General features: G+C 48.1%; 1 pseudogene; it reads right to left on the bottom strand.

Moving 5' to 3' along the window:
• LOC123153957 (uncharacterized) overlaps positions 1-16,061 on the bottom strand; it is a 32,964-nt pseudogene extending 16,903 nt beyond the window's left edge.
• Positions 16,062-16,762: the final 701 nt, after the last annotated feature.

Genomic DNA, 16,762 nt, shown 5'->3' on the forward strand with positions numbered 1-16,762 from the left:
CACGTGTACCTTACTAGTACTAGTTGGTAGTAGTAAGAAACAAATTCCAGTTTTGGCACGAGCTCGTATCGCGGGAGCACCACAAGGCCTGCCGCAGGAGTTATATTTCCCTATCGGGGCCCACGGGACCGAACTTCAGTGGCTTAGTGGTAGAAACAAGAAACGTGATGGTCGTCGTGGTTCAACTTCCATGGAGAAGCTGTCATGTCTGCTGACACATGCATATCAAAACTGGAGTGTTTATATTTCAAGCACGTGAACAAGTATTATTCTACTACTTTGGATCCATTGCAACTCACGGGCCATCACATTGGTAGTAGTAGTGTCCATCTCTATCTCTAGAGGCCTTCCCTCGTTCATCCTTTTCTCTCACAAGATAAACTACTCATACAAATGCATCTTGATGTTCCGTGGAACGCACGAGGATGTTTCCTTGGGGGTCTCTCCAGCGCGGCATTACCATAGTTGCAAGTTGACGCCCCTTGAGATGCCGACGTTGAGGGGCACTCGGATTTCCTCCGATGAGCAGGTAAGATGAGTTTGATCACGTAGTAAATGCATTCTAAAGACTACTTCCGTGTCCATTTCCTAATTCTCCCCCTGCCCACTGTTTCACGGGTTAGGCTCGGTGCGAGTGGAGATTGGCTTGCATATGTACGGGAGGGTATCAACATCAATTTGCACAACATTTACAACGGTGAAACTGTTCCCGTAGAACCTTTGTCCAACATTGGGATCAGCCATGCAACGGGCCACCACATGAATTGGTACGATGGAACCACGGTGAGATTGAATAAGATAGAACGAACCTTGCACATGGCGGTCAAAGGCGGACCATGCTGTCTGCGGCCGATTTGTTGCCGTACGAGTAGGAAGACGTTGTGCTCCTTTCTAACCGCATCTTCGCGGTGACAAACCAGGGGACTTATTTTGTATGGGACACATCCTACGATATACTCCCTCTCTCCCAGTTTATTGGTTTTGAATCTTTTCATTTTATAAGTTTCAAATTCAAATTTAGAGCTCCCCATCACATGTTGAGATTACAATGTCCATTAAATCGTTGCGTGCATGTATAGTAAAGAAACAAATCTCGAGTTTGGCACGAGTTCGTGCTACGGGGGCACCACAAGCCCTGGCACAGGAGTTACATTTCCCTCTCAGGGCCGTCGGGACTGAGGGGCAGTGGGGCCAAGAGGGGCCAAGAGGGGTGAGCCGCAGGTCGGGGGACGTGTGGTTTCATGGGTTCGAGTGGCGTCGTGGGAATCGCGGGTGGCTGTGGTAGAAACTTGATGCTCGCCACATTTTAGGTGGCCCACATGTCATGCACACAAAGGCAGAGGGGCGGTGCGGCCGAGAGGGGTGAGGCACACGTCGGGGGGCGTGGTGCCGTGGGTTGGAGAGGCGTCGTGGGAATCGCGAGATGAAAAGTGATGGTCGCCGTAGTTGAACTTCCATGGACAACTTGTCATGTCTACGATCACTGGAAGGAGTAGCAGGGAAAGCTATATATGCGGATAAATCTCTCCCTAAAAATAAAACACGGATTGAGTCTCCAGGTTCACCGTCATGAACTATTTGCAGAAAAGCCCCTGTGATTTTGTGCATTGAACCCGCAATCTATCGTTAATCTGCGAAGAAAAAACGGTTCACTGGAAAAAACACCCATATGCTTCCGCCTTCCCCCACGACCCTGGCCTTGCCGAGCCAAATCCCCTGGCCGCCGCGGCCGACCAAAACCCGCCCGCCGCCACAGCCGCATCTCTGCCCGCTCGTCGCCCCTGCCGTGCTCTCGACCGCAGCTTCTGGATCAGGTCAACGCGGCTGCTCGAGAGGCCGGGGACGACGCATTTGCTCGGTGCAGAACGGCGGCGGCGGGATCCTGCGGGCGCGGGAGAATGAGGGATCCGGCGCCGCGGGCAAAGTCCTTGCAGCTGGAGGTGGGCCTCCATGGCTGGCAGGGAGAGCTCCAAGGTCATGGCGGGGCTTTCATTTTTCTGGTAGAAAAGAGAGAGACAGAGGAGGATCCAGGGAGGAGGAGAGGTAGGAGAAGAAGGAAGGGTGCGGCAGGGTGCAGCGGTGCGAGGGCACTGGTCTCCCGCGTGAGGAGCGCCTCTCCTCGGGAGGATCTGGAGGGAGTGAATGAAACTCAAATCCACTTCAGAGCAAGGTACTATTGTAGAAGTACGAAGAAGCAAGATGACCAGATGTACAAGTAGTAGCCGGCAACGACGATGAAGCAAGCCAACCAGATCAAAATCATGGTCCACGCAAAAAAAAGAGATCAGAATCATGGTTGTGCTGATTCCATAGGGTCCTCATGATGGTTTGTATTCTTTTATTCAAATGAAAAAACCAAGAATATTATTGTAACTGTTACAGTTGTACTAGCAGGATTATCCTAGAAGTTGTGCCAATTTTTCATCAATTGATAACACAGTAAGGTAGTGAATCATCTTTGTAGACTTTACCATGGCTTGACTGGTTGACTTGGATCATGTGTATGTCTTAAACTTTTAAAAAAATCTCACTTGTTCAAGTCCAGTTTATGTAACATCTATATAATACCTAAGATGATAGTTTGATGTGTAAATTAGAAGAAACCGCACACAATAGATGCAGTTAGTATTTTGAAAATAAAGGTAGAAGTCTTTTGTCATAAGCTTTCAAATGGTACCTATTTTGGTCAATCTGAATTCAATTTTAAAAGTACAGCAAGAACAGGATGTCGTCTGTCAGTTTTAACCATGCACAGAGTTCTGTTTAGCATCGATATATCTATTTCGAGATAGAATTAATTTGGGGCTCATCATGTTTCCAGTATGAGATGTGGTTGGACAATAAATTGCATCCCCTATGCCAAGCCTACTGAGTTCACTAAATCAACAAGCAGGGGATCACCTTGATGCATATCGCCATCACATTCAGACCCAAAGATCTGGGAGCTGCAGTATGGGCATGATTAACTGGGCAGTGCCAAAATCAAGCTTCCGGATGGTGGCGACAACAATGGTGGCTAGAGGCGACGGGGCTAGCATAGCGCACAGTGTTTCACGGTAGGGCGTGTGGCCAGTGCTTGCGGCGGTTGTGGATGATGAAGTACTGGACCTACGGTGGACGACCATCCGCAAGATCTACATCATCATCTTTGGGTCAGTTCGCCATGAAGGCCATTCTGCGAACGAGGTTGTTCATGTCCCTCCTCATGTATAGTTGTACTTCTATTCTAGGATTTCAACTCTGCACTCCATTCCGCATCCTGAATATTCAGAGTCTCGAGTTTGCATGAGTCTTGATTTGATTAAATGAACAGGCCAGTAAGATAGATTTTTGGTCGAGGATAGATTTTTGATCGCGTGTGGGATGAGAGGGAATACTTATCGAGTTAGGGTCGTGACATTTTTTTCTCCCGTTACAACGCATGGGCATTTTTGCTAGTAGTTCCTTATAGTCAAGCGGACCCATGCTACTACTCTGTTCCAAAGACATGCACACCATCGAAATAGTCCATTTATATCAATATACACCGAGAGGGAATAATCTTTTTACAAGAGAGGAAATAGTTCATCCATCCATAATGCCCTCCTGCTGGAGCGGCCTTTTCTTCTTCTTCTTCTTCTTCTTCTTCTTCTTCTTCTTCTTCTTCTTCTTCTTCTTCTTCTTCTTCTTCTTCTTCTTCTTCTTCTTCTTCTTCTTCTTCTTCTTCTTCTTCTCATTCTCCGTGGGAGATGGCTTCGCAACAAGCTCTTTGGACCTTGCAGCTATCTCGAAACTCACACGGGCATCGAGGGCAGCATATTTTATCCGCTCGTAATGTCAAGGGATAATTCTCCCATCCAGACGACCTTAATGCCACCGTCTCGTCACCCTTCTGAAGATTTGTACCGAGCACAAAATTTGCTACGTCGAATAGGGATGGTGTCTGTTTATCACAAACTTCTATAGGAATTTTGATTCTGGTTTGTAGGTCAGCGATGCTATTCCAATTAAGGTTGTACGGCTCCAGCTTCTGTTTGTCCCCTTCGATGGCTGCCCCACAGAAGTATACATCCTCCCGAGACAAGAAATCGTGAAGCTCACCTGGTATGGAGAGCGAGTGTATGATGTGGTACACCAAAACTTCATCTTTGAGGCACAGCTGAAGGACGGCGGCGCGCTGGATCTTCCCAGGGGCACGCTCCGTGTACTCTGCGTCGAGACCAATGACCCTCGTCTCTACCTTTTCGAGGGAGTTGGATACATTGTTTATCCACTGTCGAACAACCCTTGGGTGGACGGTGACGGTGGCAACTATGCGCATCAAGCCTTCGACGAGGACATGTTGGACGCTAAAAACCTGCATCTCGATCTCTATCGCCGTTTGGAACCGCTGGAACGGAGGGCTGTGGTTTGGAGAATTAGGATTAGATGGCTAGTCTAACTGAAGTAGTAGATGATTATTTAAAGTGGTTAAAACAATGTGAACGCAGTGGGGTTTGGATGCAAATGAAGACGAAGGGGAGGTGAAGAAGCCGAGGAGAATCGGTTCCCGATGGAGAAGTAAATGGGAGAAGTGGCGTGCAGGCAGTTGATTAGACGGCTAGGTAGACTAAACGAAAAGGCTATGCGGGGTAGACTGATGAGTCGTACCTGTTTGTGTACGTGCCCATCCTTCCTGATAGGTGGGACCTATGCAAACAGATAAAAATATGTGTGTCATAGTTTTTTTTGAGCACGTGAGTGGGAGACACAACATTCTCTGGTTAAGGAATACTCCCTCCATTTAGGTGAGTATAAGTCACCTTATGAAAATTAGGTTTTCCCAAAACCTTTAGGCGTGGAGCATTAACTTCCTGCTCGATCCCCTCCCAGCCTCGTTAGCCAGCGTTCTCTTCCTCTGCTGCCGCGTTCTACCTTTCCATTTTTCCTCTTCTCAAGTGTGGAACGATCTGCATGCCGTCCTTGATGCACCAGAATGACCACTGCATGCATCGCGGCAGAGCGTTGATTGGGCATGCACGAGAATTTGGTTCTGCTTGCTTGCAATATGGATGATACCTTGCTACGTCATGAGCTTGCGTTGGTTTTCCCCGAAGAGGAAGGGATGATGCAGCAGAGTAGCATAAGTATTTCCCTCAGTTTTGAGAACCAAGGTATCAATCCAGTAGGAGCCCACGCTCAAGTCCCTCGTACCTGCACAAAGCGATAGCTACTCGCAACCAACGCGATTAGGGGTTGTCATGCCCTTCACGGTCACTTACGAGAGTGAGATCTAATAGATAGAATATTTTTGGTATTTTTGATATAAGGATGCAAAGTAAAAAGTAAAAGCAAAGTAAATAGCAAAACAATATAAAAGTGATGGAGATTGATATGATGAGAATAGACCCGGGGCCATAGGTTTCACTAGTGGCTTCTCTCAAGGGCTTAAGTATTCTACGGTGGGTGAACAAATTACTGTTGAGCAATTGATAGAATTGTGCATAATTATGAGAATATCTAGGCATGATCATGTATATAGGCATCACGTCCGTGACAAGTAGATCAAAACGATTCTGCATCTACTACTATTACTCCACTCATCGACCGCTATCCAGCATGCATCTAGAGTATTAAGTTAAAAACAGAGTAACGCCTTAAGCAAGATGACATGATGTAGAGAGATAAATTCATGCAATATGAAATAAACCCCATCTTGTTATCCTCGATGGCAACGATACAATACGTGCCTTGCTGCCCCTTCTATCACTGGGTAGGGACACCGCAAGATCGAACCCAAAGCTAAACACTTCTCCCATGGCAAGAACTACCAATCTAGTTGGCCAAACCAAACGGATAATTCGAAGAGACTTGCAAAGATAACCAATCATGCATAAAAGAATTCAGAGAAGATTCAAATATTATTCATATATAGACTTGATCATAAACCCACAATTCATCGGTCTCAACAAACACACCGCAAAAAGAAGATTGCATCGAATAGATCTCCACAAGAGAGGGGGGGACTTTGTATTGAGATTCAAAGAGAGAGAAGAAGCCATCTAGCTACTAACTATGGACCCGAAGGTCTGAGGTAAACTACTCACACTTCATGGGAGGGGCTAGGATGATGTAGAAGCCCTCCATGATGACGGCCCTCTTCCGGCGGAGCTCCGGAACAGGCCCCAAGATGGGATCTCGTGGATACAGAAAGTTGCGGCAGCGGAATTAGGGTTTTGGCTCCTGTTCTGATCGTTTGGGGGTACGTGTGTATATATAGGAGGAAGGAGTACGTCGGTGGAGCACCGAGGGGCCCACGAGGCAGGGGGGCGCACCCTAGGGGGGGCGCCCCCACCCTCGTGACCACCTCTTTGATCCCTTGCAGTAGGGTCCAAGTCTACTGGATCACGTTCGGTGAGAAAATCATGTTTCCGAAGATTTTATTCCGTTTGGACTCCGTTTGATATTCTGTTTATCCGAAACACTGAAATAGGCAAAAAAAATAGCAATTCTGGGTTGGGCCTCCGGTTAATAGGTTAGTCCCAAAAATAATATATAAGTGGAAAATAAAGCCCAATATAGGCCAAAGCAGTAGATAATATAGCATGGAGCAATCAAAAATTATAGATACGTTGGAGACGTATCATACCTGAATGATGAAGTGAACATGCATGCTAGCACGGGAGACCTATTTACGCTATATAATACTGGAGTACTCATGATGGTCAAAATACTATTCATCCGGTCCTCACAGTGAAGTGACAACACCCTGCGCCTGACACTAGTCCAGGCGGCGTGTTCAGGTTACCAAAGTCAGCCTCACCCTGTGCACAGTGCAGTCTGTCACCGCCGTTGTACAAGACATTGGCGCCTCGCCTCGTCTTAGCACCACTCCATCTCCATCTCACTGTGCCCCCATGTACCGTCGCCTCACTCGCCTCCCCTAGTACCACTATTCCCTCGCTAGCCGCTCCAGCACCGACAACCTTCTCCCCCGTAAATCAAGCCCCCTTCCAAACTCCACCATGGCCGAACGTGAACCGCGCAGCATCCATATGAGCTACGATTGGAGCAATCTCCCCAGTGACATCCTCGACCTCTGTTGTTTGTGTATGGATATGTTGAGCGCCCTGCGGCTGGCTGCATGCTCGAGGGACATGCACATGGCCATCATCGAAGCGAGGCCTAAGCTTTTCAAGACACCCTGCTTGCTGCTATCTGGTCTTGTGAGATTGGCTCACCATGATACGGAGGCGTGCATGATGCCCCTCGACTTCAATCCGATCTCCATTAGCCGAAACTTATTTGCAGGTATGTAGTGGGTCGCCGTACACCATTTCCCTTGACATCGATCCGATCACCATCGCCCGAAACTTCTTGGCAGGTATGTACTGGGTCGGCATGAACTCCCACTGGATGGCTGCCTTCAGAGAAGACGGTAAAAAGTTGGTGCTCGTGAACTTCCAGACCTCCCATGAGATTATCCTTCCTCCGTTGGATTATATAGAGTATTACCATCGCGGTCCAAGTCATCTGTATTTACTACGTCAGTTGGACGGACCTTGTTTTGCAGAAGATTGTAATGTGCCAAGTGCCCACACAACATGCGAATTACGCAGACTTCAAGCTAATTGCCTTGTTCGACCGTGGACTCGCCTATCTTTACGCCGGTGCCTTCTTTAGCTGGAGACAACTCGGCTCGCAGTGGATCATCGTCAAAGCTGATACACACTTCTGTGATGCTATTGAACACAATGGCATCATCTACGCGATCGACAAAGTAGATGGCACCACGTATTGCTGGGACGGCGCGTGTAAGTTGTTTCCTCTCATGTTAATGATGACGCCATGACACTGTTTGAACTTTTTGTGATGATTGGCATATCTCTGTTTGAGCAGAATTTGAGTAGAACTATGGCAATGTATTAGAGATGCCGTAAATCAGCTATATTTGGAATGAGTTAATTCATGCGATTGTGACCATGTCATTACAACCAATTTGTACCCTGAATAATCAAACAGTTAGGAATATATGGATATTATCCTTATTTTACAGTAATCTATATACTACTACTAAATATGAGTGTGTATCAATGGCCATGTTAGTTTCCTCATTTTCATGATGTAGAAACATGCACCACACTGTTGGTTTCATCTAACCAGACATTAGGGGAGTAAATGTGCATATGGAGAACTCTATATTTGGAAGTAGTGAAATCCTGCAATGCTTACCATGTGTATATACCTATATTCGCCCTTCAGCAATCAATGGCTAGAATAATATCCTCACAAAAAATTTGCCCACAGAACACGAGTATATAACAATGCATGATCTGTTAGTTACCTTGAAGAATTTGTTTGTGAGGACAGAACATGATTACATAACATGCATGACATGGTAGTTTCCTGTGAAGAATCGATTGTGAGATAACATGAGTATAACCATGCATGGCACTTTTATATTTTCGAACCCAGTATACATTTCCCTGTATTTTCCTCCCAGTTCCAACAGGGACATATCAATGTTGTTTCTTGCATTATCCTACTCATACTCTGATCAATGCTGATCTTACATTAACAATGTCTGTCCTTTTTGATATGATGCAGTGTCCCTACAGTTACTGCCCTTTGTAATCACACCACCTTTGCCAAAAACAGGGAAGCACAACTGGTTCCTCACTCGACCAGATGATGGCAAAAGATTGATGGTCATTTGGACACATGAGCCGGAAAAGTTATATTGCAAAAACCCCACTGTATAGAAGCACCGTGTAATACGTGAGTATCCGGACAGTGGCTGTTACGTCTATGAGCAGGATACCATCTTGTTGGGGGCTTTAGGATTTTTTAGTTGGAGGCAGGTAAACAACCTTGGTTCACACTCTCTGTTTCTCGGACTCAATTATCCGATTAACCAGGAGATCACCGTTGGCAAGGACCTTGATGGCAGAGAGGCTCTGTTTGCTATGGAAAACTGTGTCTACACGATGAGCCCTAGGAGTCCGGGAGCAAATTCCCCTGATTGTCAATGATACATCCTGCAGCCAAAATAAGGTGAGAATGACAAAGGCATCCGGATTAACTTTGATCCTTGGATGTCTCAATTACGACAGGCAGTGATGTGGTTCGAGCCTTCAGGTTGATAGGTAATTGGGCTGTTGCATCGAAAGGGCGGAGTACTAGTGTCTCCGGATCACTGGTCGCTGAAGCAGGGCTGCAAATTATAATGGTGTTGGATCATCTCTTCGAATGACTTTGTTGTCTTTGCTGCTGGTTCTGGATGGGTAGTTCTTTCTTTTGTTATGCATATTCCTTGTCATTTGGTCATCCTCGTCTATGTCACTCTTACTATGTAATAGTTGCTTCTGTTTAGAATGTCATTCTCGTCAGGATCACGAGAGTCTGAGCGCTGCAGATGGGTGTGTTTCGGTGGTGTAGCAAGACTTCTTATGAACTATCATGTCTTGCTGTTTATGTTAGTAGTAGTCACAAGTCAGTGTTTGAATGTTGTATATATCGTTGTTTCGAACTGTTTATTGTCTCGAACTACTGGTGGGATAAATGAGGGCATCACCATTCTCCAGTGTTCAGAGTATATCTCCTTTTTTTCAAGTTATATAATTTGAGCTCAGTGTCTTTTCGATAATGTACACTTGTTTGGGCCAGTGAGGTGTCGTTGAATATGGGCCGAGTAGTAACGCAATGCCAAACAGGTCAATTATGACTCTCGGGCCGGGCTCTCAAAAGATCCTAAAAAAAGGCCGGGCTCTCCAAAAAAGAATGAATAAGGACTCTTAGGCCTACATGTGGGCGCCACCGGTGTTTTCGTGCGCTTGCGCGCCGAGAGCATATTGGCGCGTGATCGAAATTCATGCTACCTTTTCATCCGCAGTCTCCCGCCCCTCCCCCACCTCTGGAATCTTGATTCCTACTCCAGTTCCCCCAAATCCCCCTCCTGTACTCCCTATACTCAAGCACACTATCATGTCGCCGGTCAACGCGGATCTCCGAGCCGGAGATCCTGAGGTCTGTCCTGCCTTCGGTCGCTGCGTGCTGTCGCTCAACAGTGGCATGGCGGCGCTTGACGACCAGTTTGCCGGCAAAGTGCTGATGGTAACCATCAACGGCGACCGGCCTCCCGTCTCGCCGGATGACCTTGTCAAAGCTCTTGGCATTGCGCACGGCATCCAAATAAGTGACTTGCTCGTCGAAGTCTGTCCGCCACTGGCTGATTTCTTCGTCAGGTTCCGGACAACTTTCGATTGCAGTCATATGTTCGAATCTTCCCGGCGTTTGTTCTGCGATGGTGCATTGGTGAGCTTTGATCGGTGGCACCCAGGATGGGGCTCGGTGCCCTCTGAGCTTGAGCTTTTAACAAATCTTACCTTCCACGGCATGCCTCGACGTGCTTGGAACAGCAAGTCCATGAACGAGCTTATCAACGACCTTGGAGGTGAGCTCGTAAGTATGTTTGTTCCTCCAGACAGTTGCGCTCTGACGGTTATGGCATGGATGAAGAAGCCGTCCACCATACCGAAGGTGATTGGTATTGAGATACCGGTGCAGGAACTGGGGTTGTACTATTCATCGCCACCAAAGCCGCCACGGACCACGTTAGGGATGTACCTGTATCGAGTGTTCGTGCATTCGAAGAAGTGGTCAATCCATCAATCGAAGTCCTGTCACCGCCGCTGGTGCCAGGGTCCGTCAACGATGTCCATTACAGGAGTCAACGTCAGACTTTCCCCGTGTTGCTCGGAACGATGGATGGCACAGGGCCTACTCCATCGCGCGGCGGAGGCCACTGCTTCTTTGGGAGAAGAGGCAGGGCTGGCTGCCTGGATGTGCTCTAATTTGAGGTAACAACTGAATCTTATCAGATACTAGTTAAATTCGAGCTATGGGTGTGAAGCACTAATATGCCAGTACATTTGATTGTGACATGTTCTAATTTTGTACCTGAACTTTTTTGAAAAAGGGCTGTACGTCAACTTAATGTGCTAAGAGAACTTATTGTGTTGTCTGTCTATTTTCTTTGCACAACATTCAAGATATTTCTCCGTCATTGATAAAGACGATGAACCGTTATGTACGACTTCGTTGGTTTCAACATAGCCCTTCCCATAGCGATCCACTACTTCCATCCTGATTGTGCCGCGTGCGTGAAATTTTTGTATGCAAGTTCAGTGTGCTATGATGTTCTATATGATTATGTAAACTATATAATTTTTTACTGAGCATCAACAATGCATATGGCTGAAAGATGTATTTACGAGCATCGGCCGATGGCTCTCTCTCTCACACACACACACACACACGCGTGCGCGCGCGCACGTGCACGCACAAGTGGGACTCGTTGAATTATTTATTTGCTCATGACAACTTTTAATTAGGTTCTACTGTAATCTAACTTTTTTCTTAAGTTATTAATTGAGCTCAGTGACTTCAAAAAGTTGTACAGAAGCCTTGTTCGGGTCTTTTCGGCGTCGTTGAATGTGGACTGAGTAACCATGTTAGGTTGTACTGTACTACACAACCTTTTTTCGCTATTTTTTTAAATAATACATTTTTTATTAATTTTCATAAATATTACGCTGGGTATTTTTTTTCAAAAATAATACACCGTCTGCCCGCTGCAGGCCGACTGGGCCTAGTCGGCCCACAGCAGGCCGATTGGATTCCAGTCGGCCTACAGTTGGCCAACTGGCCCCTGTCGGCCCACTGTGGGCCGACTGGAGCTAATTGGCTCGCTGTGGGCTAATTGTTTTTATAAAAGTGTTAATCATGTATTTAAAAAATATGTGTATTGTGACCTCCTCCGCTCGTTGTGGGCCCATTGTTGACTAAAAAAATATGTTTTAAAAAGTGTTAATCATGTATTTAAAAATTGTTAAATGTGTGTATAAAAATGTTCCTTATCTATACAAAAAAAATTAAATGTGTGTATAAAAAATAGCTTTTTTCAAAATCAGCAATGCAACTGGGCCGACAGTTGTACACAATATCCGGGTCAACTTGTTATTCTCCGCCCCGCTGGGCTGCAAACTTTCCTAGGAGGTATGCATTAGGTTTAACAAGAAAATGGAATTTAATAAATAATAAATGGGATGTAACTATAATAACTGGACAGTTACTATGCACCAAACACGTAATTAGTTTGAAAAATATATTATTTTTGGAATTTGAAAATTTTAATTTCATTACTTGTTGCGCGCGCAATATTTCGTTGGATTTTAACATAATACAACTTTATTTTGAAATTATATTTAACCTGACTAGAAATTTCGGATAAAAATATTTCGGATCACATCAAAATGTGAGAATTTTTTTTGAATTCTGTTTTGAGCGGTTGTTTGAAATTATTAATCGTTGTCCTAGCTAGAAGTTGGGCTGTAATTTTAACAAACTGTAAATGGGCTGTAGTAAATTCCATTAGAATTAAAAAAAAAATGGGTTGTACATTCTTACAAATCGCAAATGGGCTATATGTTCTCTGCCAAATCCGAGCTGTGGGCCTACTAAGTTGACGCGTACCAAGGGCTTTGTCAACTTAGTCAATATAAACGATTCTAGCTGCAGTGATCGTACGATGTCCATCCAACGACCATAGTGCTTCTTCAACCTCTGGTCTTCTTGCTCCAGCCGCCCAAAGCAGCGTCGATCGTGTCGCGTGCTCCTGCCTCCCGTGGCCGGCGGTGATGCCGCGGAGGCCTCACCGCCCTGTACTACTCCCACCGCTGGACAGGCCATCCCTCTACTCACCCACACCCCCTGTTATTCTGCGGCGATGGCAGCCTCACACCGCAGCGGAACCAGTGAACCCTCGTACTCCTCTCCGCGTGGGCTTCCACTGCTGCGTCTTCCCTGGCTCTGCGTCGTCCCTTCCTAGGCCTCACCGTCGTCCAGACCATCGCCCTGGTGATCTCGGCGCGGCGTGGTCAACGTGGTCAACGACCGACTTCCATCGGAAGAGTACTCTACATGGAGAGGCTGACAGCTGGGTCCATGGCAGCCGCAAGGAAGTGCATCCTTATTACGCGCAAAATAATTATTACTCCACCTGACAGCGGAGACCAATCGGACGGGCCACCGTATTTCGTGAAAAAAATGATTCGCCCCTGACTGCTGGGACCCACAAGCTACATCTTCGCACGCAAGAAAGTGCGTCCGGAAAAAAATGATTCGCCCCCCTGACTGCTGGGACCCACCAGGCCCCCGATTGCTGGGACCCACCAGCTACACCTTCGCACGCAAGGAAGTGCGTCCGGGCAAAAAAACCAAAACAATTCGCCCCCTGGCTGCTGGGACCCACCAGCTACATCTTCGCAGGCAAGGAAGTGCCTGACAGTCGGGACCCACCTGGTCAAAGCGTACGTAGCATTGTCATTCTGGTTGCGAACATGTACGTACATATATATTGGTCGATGTAGAGTCGCGCACGTGTCGTAGTAGAGGCGCGCACGTAGCATGTACACGTACGTACATCGGCCAGGGTGCAAGAAAGAAACTACAGCCACGTATGTGTACATACGGGTGGGGCCTCAAACGCCTACTCGCGCATACGTACGGCCAGGGCTCGTGTACATGGCTGGGTCGGAACGGAGCAACAGCGTCGTCGTCGTGTTCATGGGGAGGCAACGGAATGTGTCGTGTCATGGGGAGACAACGGAATGTGTCGCGTTCATCAAGAGGGCTTGGACGGAACAGGCGATGGAAACGAGGCCTGGCGTACCGCAAAACGGAGGAAACGGCCTTGTGTTCGACCGGCCACGTTCGAAACGGGATCCTGTTCATCGGGAGGGGTGTGGCGTACCGCAAAACGGAGGAAACAGACCTCCTACGATCGAAACCGGGGTCCTGTTCATCGGGAGGGGTGTGGCGTACCGCAAAACGGAGGAAACGGACCTCCTACGGTCGAAACGGGGGTCCTGTTGATCGGGAGGGGTGTGGCGTACTGCAAAACGGAGGAAACGGACTTGTGTTGGAGCGCTACGGTCGAAACGGGGTCCTGTTCATCGGGAGGGGTGTGGCATACCGCAAAACGGGACTCCACGGGATACTGTTCATCTCCACCGTCGACCTCCTCCAGCCTCCACGGGCTCCTGTTCATCCAGCCTACACGGGCTCCTATTCATCCTGCCTCCACTGCACGCTACTCCACCGGCTACTGTTCAACCACCCCTCCACCGGCTACTGTTCATCCAGCCCTCCACACCACGAGGTCCTGTTCAACCACCCCTCCACGGGCACCCCTCCACCGTCTACTGTTCATCCAGCCCTGCAAACCACAGGGTCCTGTTCAACCACCCCTCCACCATCTACTGTTCATCCAGCCTTCCACACCACGGGGTGCTGTTCATCCACCCCTCCATGGGCACCCCTCCACCGTCTACTATTCATCTAGCCCTCCATCACACCGCGGGGTCCTGTTCATCCAGAGGCAACGCCACTGCTCACTGTTCATCCAAACCCCCCCGCAACGCTCACTGTTCATCCCATCGATCGGCTTCAGTTAGCAGTAGTAGCGAAGGAATCGCTCGATCGGGTTCAGTTAACAGCCATAGATCGATCACTCGGGTTCAGTAACGCATAGCCTGCAGTGCAATCGCTCGGGTTCAGTTAGAGCCAATGCCTCGCACACACGCGCGTACGTGTACGAGAGAAACGCGCATCGCTCGGCCCCGACCTCCCACCGTAACTGGGAACTCCCTGAAATTTTCCTCCCCCTCGCTTCTACCACGGTTTTTTCCGTCATGGACGGCCCAAAGAATGTCATGCAGCTGCGTCTCCGGCCCGCCCAGGACGAAAAGCCCATTTGCTGTCATGATTTTTTGTCATAGAAGTAGGAGCCCACCACATCTATGATGATACCAGGTTTTGTCACAATTATCGTCATAGAAGTGTCATATGTATGACAGAAAAAAATCGTTTGGCCCAAAATGTCACGGATGTGTTTTTTTGTAGTGTATATAAGAGAGGTCGCTCCTCTCCAGAGTGACACACCAGAAGATCATCTCCCTCTCGCCACCAAGTTCCTGAGCACTGCGCTGCCGCTACAATTTTCCCCATCCCGGCTTGCAGCGTGCACCGCAGGTCGGGACAGTAGGCCTCCAAAACCGCACCTCTGTGAGTCCTGTACGGGAGAAGGGTGATAAGGTTTTTGGGGAGCGCTCCGCGCAACTACTGACTTTTTCATCACGGACGCCCCAGACTCCAACAACTACTTCCCCGGCGATGACTTCTTCCCCGACGTCCACAACCTCCTCGACGACATGGATGGCGAGGACACCGACCCCAAGTCCAGTTATACTGCTGCTGCTGTCCCGTATGTGATCTTCTCCTTTCTGTTCAAGGTCTTGCCACAGTTCCTTCTTCTAGTGTTTGCCCTAGATATGTTAGGTTCTACTTCATATATGAAACTTGCCCTACTGTCTGCTCTACATAAGCTTGGTTGCAGTTCATATATGCATATGTTACTTACCTTATCTCTGTCAGATCACATGACTAGTTTTATCCCCGTTATATTAGTCATGCTTTATCTAATATTTCTGTTAATAAAATCATTAGGTAAATTGCTCATATTTCCAACATGGTCCACGTGAGGCGGTCACAGAGTTCGTTGTCACCGATCTCCCTGGAGTCCAAGAGGATGCTCACCTCGCAGCCGTCTTCGTGGTAGGTCCATATCTGGACGAAACGGGGTAGAGGGATCTCCAATCAAGGAGGACGCGACCGTCGCGGACGTCGCATGGGCGCCAACGAGGGCCTTTCCGTTCGTCTTGGACGCCCGTCGGCATGAAGTAGGAAGAAGAAGAGACGACATCCGGGACGAAGGAGAAATCCGCGGCGCAGGAGGCGAGGGCACCGGCGAGCGGGTCGGAGGGGTGCGGCGCCTGGGCGGCGTGGAAGCCGCCAGCGTCCATGAAGCCGAGGAAGGGAGGGCGATGCAGCATGCGGAAGCGGCGGCGGAAGGCACGACCTTTGATGGCGCGGTGGAAGGAGGTGCAGGCGCAGGCGAGCGCGTCCGGGGTGGGCAGGCGGATGAAGACCTCCTCCAGGAGCTCGTCGGGGATGGTCGGCGGCTGCGGCGGTGGCGTGGCCATGGCGGCGGGGCTGGGGGAAGGGGATTGAGGGTTAGGGTTGGGGATAGTGTGAGGGAGCGACTAGTGAGCTCTACGAACCCATTTAGCTCCATGGAATTAAGCTTCAAAAATGTTTGGAAATCAAAATTGAGCTCCATAAATCTGTGTGTTAAATTTCAGCTGTGGGATAGATAAAAGGGGGTAAATTCATATGTTAATCTTAATGCACACCATCATGTACATGTGGATGTTTTACCTTTTGGAATCAATCCGGGTACACGGAGAAGCAGATTTGGTGCCGTCATGCTCAGGGATCTGCTGAGAAGGCTTTGGAGGTGCTCGAGAGCTTTGTCGCCGAACACTTGTTTTCTTGGGCATGGGAGCTCTCGCTGCGGCCAGCCTTCCTAGAGATTGGGGAGGGGGATGCGTCAGGAGAGGCCGATGCCAATGACGGGACCCACTTTTTGGTCTGGTTCGGGCCAGGGATCGTGCGAACGCGCACCCTCCCTTCCCCAACATGCCAATTTGGCCCGGCCCATTTGCGGGCCTCGACGCCCCTTTTTTCATTTTTCACTTCTCCTTTTTCATTTTCCATTTTTGTTTTATTTTTTGTTAAAATAATTCAGTATTAAAAAAATGTTCTAAAATTTCAAAAAATTATGAATTGCAAAAAAATATGTTCAAGAAATCTAAAATGTTAATGGATTAAAAAAAGTTAACAT

This window comes from Triticum aestivum, chromosome 7A (genome assembly GCF_018294505.1).
Source record: "Triticum aestivum cultivar Chinese Spring chromosome 7A, IWGSC CS RefSeq v2.1, whole genome shotgun sequence".
Lineage (NCBI taxonomy): Eukaryota > Viridiplantae > Streptophyta > Magnoliopsida > Poales > Poaceae > Triticum > Triticum aestivum.